This window comes from Humulus lupulus, chromosome 6 (genome assembly GCF_963169125.1).
Source record: "Humulus lupulus chromosome 6, drHumLupu1.1, whole genome shotgun sequence".
NCBI classification, from domain to species: Eukaryota; Viridiplantae; Streptophyta; class Magnoliopsida; order Rosales; family Cannabaceae; genus Humulus; species Humulus lupulus.
Genome location: NC_084798.1, coordinates 213,798,002 through 213,805,315, shown reverse-complemented (window position 1 = coordinate 213,805,315; position 7,314 = coordinate 213,798,002). Strand labels below are relative to the sequence as shown.

General features: G+C 31.4%; 1 long non-coding RNA gene across 4 annotated transcripts; it reads right to left on the bottom strand.

The window, feature by feature from the left end:
• Positions 1-6,249, bottom strand: LOC133783189 (uncharacterized). 4 transcript variants are annotated; one of them, XR_009870809.1, is made up of 6 exons: positions 5,769-6,249; positions 4,829-5,065; positions 4,622-4,721; positions 3,465-3,521; positions 442-1,402; positions 1-293 (listed from the first exon to the last, which is right to left on the bottom strand). It is a non-coding gene; the product is annotated as an uncharacterized LOC133783189 (long non-coding RNA). The 4 variants fall into 4 exon arrangements; XR_009870810.1 differs by having other exon boundaries at positions 1-287; XR_009870808.1 differs by having other exon boundaries at positions 442-484.
• Between the last annotated feature and the right edge of the window lie 1,065 nt (positions 6,250-7,314).

Sequence of the window (7,314 nt, the reverse complement as noted above, 5' to 3'; positions counted from 1 at the left end):
TTAGATCTTAAAAAATATCAATATCATCATATTAGGTAACTCGGTCCAAATACATATTTCACTTAAGTGAACCATCTTTCAAAAAGTAAAGTTTAGAGAATCAAAGTCATCATAATAAACTTCTAGCTAAAAGGTTTAGCTAAAATTTGAAAAAACTTTCATGTTTCACTTTAAAAGTGAACAACGAAATCTAAAGATATTTTGATGCTTTATTATTTGCACTAGATTTGAAAGCCTATTGCCGAGCCTAAAATGTGTGCCATGACCTTCCATTTGTTTCCATCTATCTGTGTCTTGGTCAGAAATGAAACAACAACAACAATATTAAAGCACTATTAATGTTAAAAGACATAAATATTATATTCATGAATGGTTTATACTACTTAAGCAAGTCAACAAGATATTTTCCATTATAAAGAGTACAAGGAAAAGAAAATACACCTCAAGAGCCTAACTATATGAAGATGTATGGCATCACAACCAACTGCATTAGAACCCAAAATAAACATAATTAAATTACTTAGACATATATAAAAAACAAATAGTAGAGTAGTAAGCTTGTTTGACATCCAACGAGAAGTTCCACATGTTGGACAATTTTCCAACGTCTCTTTATCTTTTCTAAATAGACAATAATCATTTACACATGCATGAATCCTTTCATATCCTAACTTGAATGCTCGAAGAAATTTTCTCACTGAGTACATAGACTTGAGGAGCACATTATCAAAAGGTAGCATATCATGGAAAAGCCCTAGCATTTCATCAAAACATTTGTCCGACAATCCATTAGAAGTTTTAAGCTTATACAAAGCAACAATTGCAAATAACTTAGTGTATTTTGTGCACTGTGGATATAATGGAATTTCTGCATCTTCTAATTTTTTTGGTGAAATTGTCATCAGGGCCTTCTACATGTTCGTCAAAATCATAGTCATCAAGATTTGTAGCACTAAACACATTATAAGCATCAAAATAATTCATTTCGTCAATATCATCACTTCTAGATACTTCTTCCCCATGATGAAAACATATTTTGTAAGTTGGATCAATCCCATTTATGATCAAATGCTCATAAAGAATGCTGACATCTTGGTGACTTAAGTTTCGACACACTTTGCAGGGACACAATAATTTTTTTGGATAATTAGCCTTTCTCTATTGTCTCTACAAAACTCTTAGCGTCTTACTTATACTCATCTGAAGCTCTACAATTAAATGAAAAATATATACTCAAAATTATTAGAGAAAGGTATAACCTATCTATCTATGAATTTATTAACTTAATATTAACTAAGTCCTCGATTCTTATTACATGTTGAACTGTAACCAACTTTTATCAAACATGATGTCCAAAGTTGGTAATAAAAGCCTATATATCTTCCTTTTTGAAACCTTTCTTCTGTGAGAAGGGACAAGAAGAAAACTAACATATATAAAACAAGAAGTACAAAAGGCTATGCTATATGTGTATGCCAACACACAATACGTACATTCATACAAGTATATGTTATAATGAAACCAATCAAACAAACAAACACAATTCAATTATAGGATATCAAACACTGTTTTTGTTTAATTGTCAAATTTTTAATTAATTAAATAAAAAACTACTTATTTTTTTTAAGTGTTACCAATCAGCACCCAAATGTTATTATCTTTTTTTGCATGAAATGAAGTTGGAAAATGTAGATATTGGCTGTGAACGTGATATAAAAGAGGACATTATAAAGCCGGGGTAATTTGTTTGATGGTGGTGTGTTTGTTTGCAATAGAATGGAAGGGAGACGTCCCAATGCTCAACTAATTACTCGGGAAATGGGTTTTATTTCATATATTTTTTATTAAATAATTTATATTTTTAGTTTCTAATTATCAATTTAATTGGATGTTCAGTACGATTCTCGGTTTGAAAGAGTGGGATTGCAGAAGAAAATTATCATGACTGAATTCAATGACATGACATGAAAGGTTTGGTGATGAAAAAGGCAATTCGGCATTCTAATAATGAGATGGGATATAGGCCTCAAGTTCCGACTCTGAGACAAGTTTTGGAAAAAGGCCAATGGGAGGGAGAGTGTACTTCCAAATCCAAGAGTATTATGAGTACACCACCTCCTTGTGGTGTTGGGCACCACCGGTGCCCCTTAACAATTCTCGTATTCACCAAAACAAAATAATCTCAAACTAGTGGTTACAAGTTGTGTATACTTTTGACAAAGCAACAAATCCATTACAAAAGTCAATAAGTGTTTATTTAAGAAACTAACCCATGCCATTAATAGTCCCAATGAAAGAACTACAAAGACAGATTTTTTAGTAAATACTGACACTAAACAGTTACTTATTCTGATCTTTAGTACCACATATGGTTAAAACAGTCAACTATAGAATTAAATACCCTAACCATTGATAACATCAAAACTTAATATTATGTATAAATACATGAACTAGAGAGATCAAAAACCATCACTCTTTTCTCTCTGGTTTACTACTTCATCTCCAATAATGGTCAGTAAGTAACATTCTTTCTTCTTCTGATAATAATAATTTATTCTGTATTTTCTTTTTCTCTTTGATTTAATTCTTAATAATTATGCAGGACCCCAGAAGCTGCTTAGTAGTTCTGGTATCATTAGGTATCACTTTGTCAAGCTGTTTTGGCACTACATATGGCCAAAACATACACAATGTGCTTGATTTTGGAGCCACTGGAAATGTCACCAATGATGACTTACAAGTATAATTAACTTTTCTATCCAACAATGTTCTAATTCAGGTAAATTATTGGTATTACACACATAATTGTATCAAATCTCATTAAGTAGTAAATTAATCCTCCAAGTCCTTTTGTTGAGATTTTTTAAAGTGCTTTTCAGTTAAATTTTCACTTAAAGAAGTCTCTTCTATACAAGGGCTTGTTCTATTAGATGCATAGTTTTTTATACAAGGGGGCCAAAATATAAGAAGTTTATATAAGGGGGCCAAATTCATAATTTTTGAAAAAAATGGGAATTATTTATAAAATGGGATGAAGAAGAAAAGGGGTGTCAGGTTGTCCTTGATGATTCAGATTCCAGCTTCCAGATGCAAAGTACGAGAGGAAGGGTCATTCAAAAAATGCAAAGTAGTGGTGGGAACAAAAGGAACAATTACGTAATAATTTGAAGAGTAATGATATGTGTACTCAAAATATGCACTCAAATATTATATATAGTGATATGTCACTAGCAACCAACCATCTGCCAATATCAATTCAAACAACACATAAGTTTTCTTCCTTATCTCCACAGCACACAAATTTCTCAGATCCTACTTCACTAAAACACACAAGTTCTCAACCTTCCGTTATCACCGCAGCACACAGTAACAATCCCAGAACCTACTACACTATGGATGAATATTTAAGATATTCAAACTCCTCTAACATTTGCATAGTATTAAAATAAAAGTTAGAGACATACCTCTTGCAAACTATTGCCACAAAAGTTTCTTTGAAGTTCGTCTCAACACATAAACACCTTTACAATGTAATAAGATATAATGAAAGTGAGTCAAATTTGAATTAAATAATTAAATAATAATGGAAAAAAGGAAAAATAAAATCTAACTAAGGTATGAATGGTAATAATAAAAGTTTATATACATTTTGTTTTTCCAATTGAAAGTTGATATAAATGTATGAATAATAGTGAGTCAATAAATATAAATTTAAATAATTAATTATCACATATCTTTCGATAGTGAGAGCATACTAGCTAGCAAGTGTACCCAACAATAATTAGAATGAAAGTGACCTTTTCTTTTTCTTCTGTCTAAATTCAATATGAGAGAGCTTAATTAAACTGCTAAATACAACATGTGATTACAAGAACTATATCATCACGTGAATCATAAAAAAAAAACTTTTGATATTCTATTTTGGATTAGACCTGACTTTTCTTCTCTTGAATATTAAATAACTATTCATGTAATACAGAAATATTAATAACTAGAGGACACAGTGATCATTTAATTTATTTACCATGAACCATAATATTTGTGATGAAGACCAAAAGGGGCAAGGATTTAGGATTCAGTGCATATAGTTTTCTTGGCAACCAAACAGGGGAAGCTATATTAAAACCAAAAAAAAAAAAAAAAACACATCCATTAATACTAACGAGGTAGCAGAAAACTCTCCATCTCCATCCTTGTCAAAAAGACAAAAAACTTCTTCAAACTCAACAATCTGTTCCTCACTTAGTACATCTGCCATGTTATTTCCCATGAAAACTTAATCAGGACACTCAACCTTTTAGAGAGAAAAATAGAGAGAGAAAGACAGAGAGGACAGGGAGAGAAAGGGTAATAATAATAGTATATGTTATGATATTGTTGAGTATAGTGGTTTATACGATTGGTTTTAGGGGCTACTACCACAAACAAAATTAATTAAATCAATGATTTAATGCCTCTGAGCCTTCTGAAATTCTTTCAGAACCGACTGAAAATCATTAGCTAGCTTGGCATATGCAATTGTCTTGTCAGTTTGCAATTTATTAAAAAAAAAATCAAAATCAAATGAGAAAGAAGAGAGATTAAAGACTTTCCATGAATTAAAAATAATAATAAGACTTACTGTAATTTGATTATTATGTTGGTGATCGGCCTCACTGGCTTGACTGAGTTTGGATGAAGTCTCCTTCACCAATTGTGTGATATGGTTCCTCGTTTTGTGTCTGTTTTTTAAAAAAAAAAAAAAATAATTAGTAAAAATTGAGAAATCAGAAGATGATGATGATGATGAAGATGGTATAGATTAATAAAGAGGGAAGGGTTTGTTTACAGTTTTTCTCGAAGTTGAAGAATATCTTTGGGGGTGCCAAGGGAATTGACGAGGCGGAAGAAGGAAGAGACGGCGGTGTTGATTTGGAAAATCCCCGAAGCCAAAGCCTGAGATGAGATGGATGATTGTGGAGAGGATAATCAGAGGCGTACAACACTGATCGGAGAAGCCCGACGACTGATCGGAGGAGGCAATGATGACCTAGGTCGTATGGTCATCTAGAAATGTCACGTTTTGCTACAGTATAAGAAAAAGGCCAAATAGTTAAAAGGCCCAGTATTACTGGCTTTTCATTGTTTCTTGCTCATGTTCTATTTGTATTTATTTCAGTTTATGTCTTTGTTTAGCTACATTTTTCTTGCATACAGCACATGCACCTTATACTATAAGCAATAGCAAGATTAGCAACATAAAAAGTTGAGACAAATATGAGAAGACATTATTGTGGTACCCATCTCCCTAGTGTTCAAAAGGTAGAAAGATAGTATCACACCAAGCAGTTTTAAGCATCAAAGTCAAACACATGAAATATAGTTGAGGCATTTTATCAAACATATAAAGGGTATGAAAATCAACTCAAGCAAACCAGTAAACCATTATTGAATCTTTCGTTGTTAAAGATAATATAAACAAGGTTTATATATATAAATATACTTATACTACAAGTAATTTAAACGGGTCATATATATGAAATAAGTGTATAGTAATTTAAACGAACCAAGCAATCAACCAACCACTGCCAACTACAAGCTCAGTTTCTGCAATACAGTGCATGCTATCCAGAAATCTCTTCCCTTTACGGGTTGAATCCAATATGATACACCCTTCTTTCTCTCCCAACATATTTTCTAATAATAATTTTTAAGATTTTTTGTCCCAGTTCCAGTGCCAATTTTGTGTTATGACCACTTAATTAAACAAATAAAGAATAAGGGTGTACCAGCAAGGTGAGCGAGTACAGGGAGATTAAGGTGAGAATAGTCGAATGACCAGTTGTTGTTGTGGCCATCAGTGGACTTGAAGTAACAGGTTGAGTGGAACTTGGAGAAGTAGCAGAGTCCACAGCGGAGGTTGGCAACGAGATGGAGGTCCAGCCATAGCTGGGAGATCTCTCAGCTCTTGGAGTTGCTCATGGTTAGGACTCGGAGGAGATGAAGATGGAGGGGGCTGCGGCTGCGGTTGCCATTTGTGAGTGAGGATTTCATTATAACTTCTTAGATCTTGAAATTTCTGAGCCTCGCTTGCGTCGGTGAGAGACCATCAGTTTGTGGCGCATGTGGTCTCGAAGTCGGACGACAGCTTGACGGAGATCCGCCATAGATGGGTGAAGAAGATGCGTATTTGTCCTGTTGGGGAAGATGATGGGTGATGAGTTTCAGTGAGAAAAAGGGTATTATGGGAAGAGACACTAAAAAATTGGGCATAAATGAAAGAATTTTAAATATTGGTTAAAAATTGAAGGTGCCCTCTAAAAATGGGTATTCCAATTAATTTTTACTATTTTATTGTTGGCAAAATTAGGATTCCCGTGTGTTTAGTTTTAGGTTATTAGCCCATTTTTTAATAATAACACTTTGTTAAAAATGTCATTTTTTCAATGTGATATATACTCACAAGTGTTGTAGTGGTATCATTGTCATTTCATAAAAAATTTCCAAAGGGGTATTATATTTGTACCCAAAAAATATAAATAGGCACTTCATTAATGAAAAAAAATTAATTTTAACACTTTTTCTCAATATTTTTTTTTCTATTCTTTAAATTCTTTTTATAAATAATGTATAATTTTTTAGAAAAAAAAAACTCTTGTTTGTTATATTTTTTTGTTTAAAATTTTATTTTATTTAAATATTTAAAATATATTATATATATGTAATTTTTAGAATACAATAAACAAAAAAAATAGAAAAATATGAGCATAAGTTGATAAAAATATATGCTATATATTAATTTATAATAAAAATAGATTGTGTGAATCAAATTTTGAGGTGCAAATATAATCATTCAATATGAAAGAACAATGATATTTACACATCAATAATTAATATAGGCACTTTATATATTAAAAAGAATTGAAATAAATTATTTTTTTATAATTTATTCTTAAAAAAAATTTCTTAATTTTTTTAAATTCTTTAATTTTTCATTTCTTTCTTTCTTACATTACAAAATAATTTTCAAGATCAATTAAGCAACCTTGCACGTCCTTCAATACAAAAACGAGATTATTATACTAATTGCACTTTCTCACATTATTAAGTCAATTTTAATATCTGTTATAACAAAAAGTAAAGTTTACTACTGCTAACTGAAAATTACAACACATCATGTAACAACTATCGAGGCATTGAGAGAAAAAACACCACACATCATGTCATTCCCTTAACAATAAAGAGTCTTAAAGTTCCACCACCAAACGTGGACAATGGATTATAATTCAGATTTCTAAAAGTCCTGTAAAGATTTCATGAGATATAACTTTATGA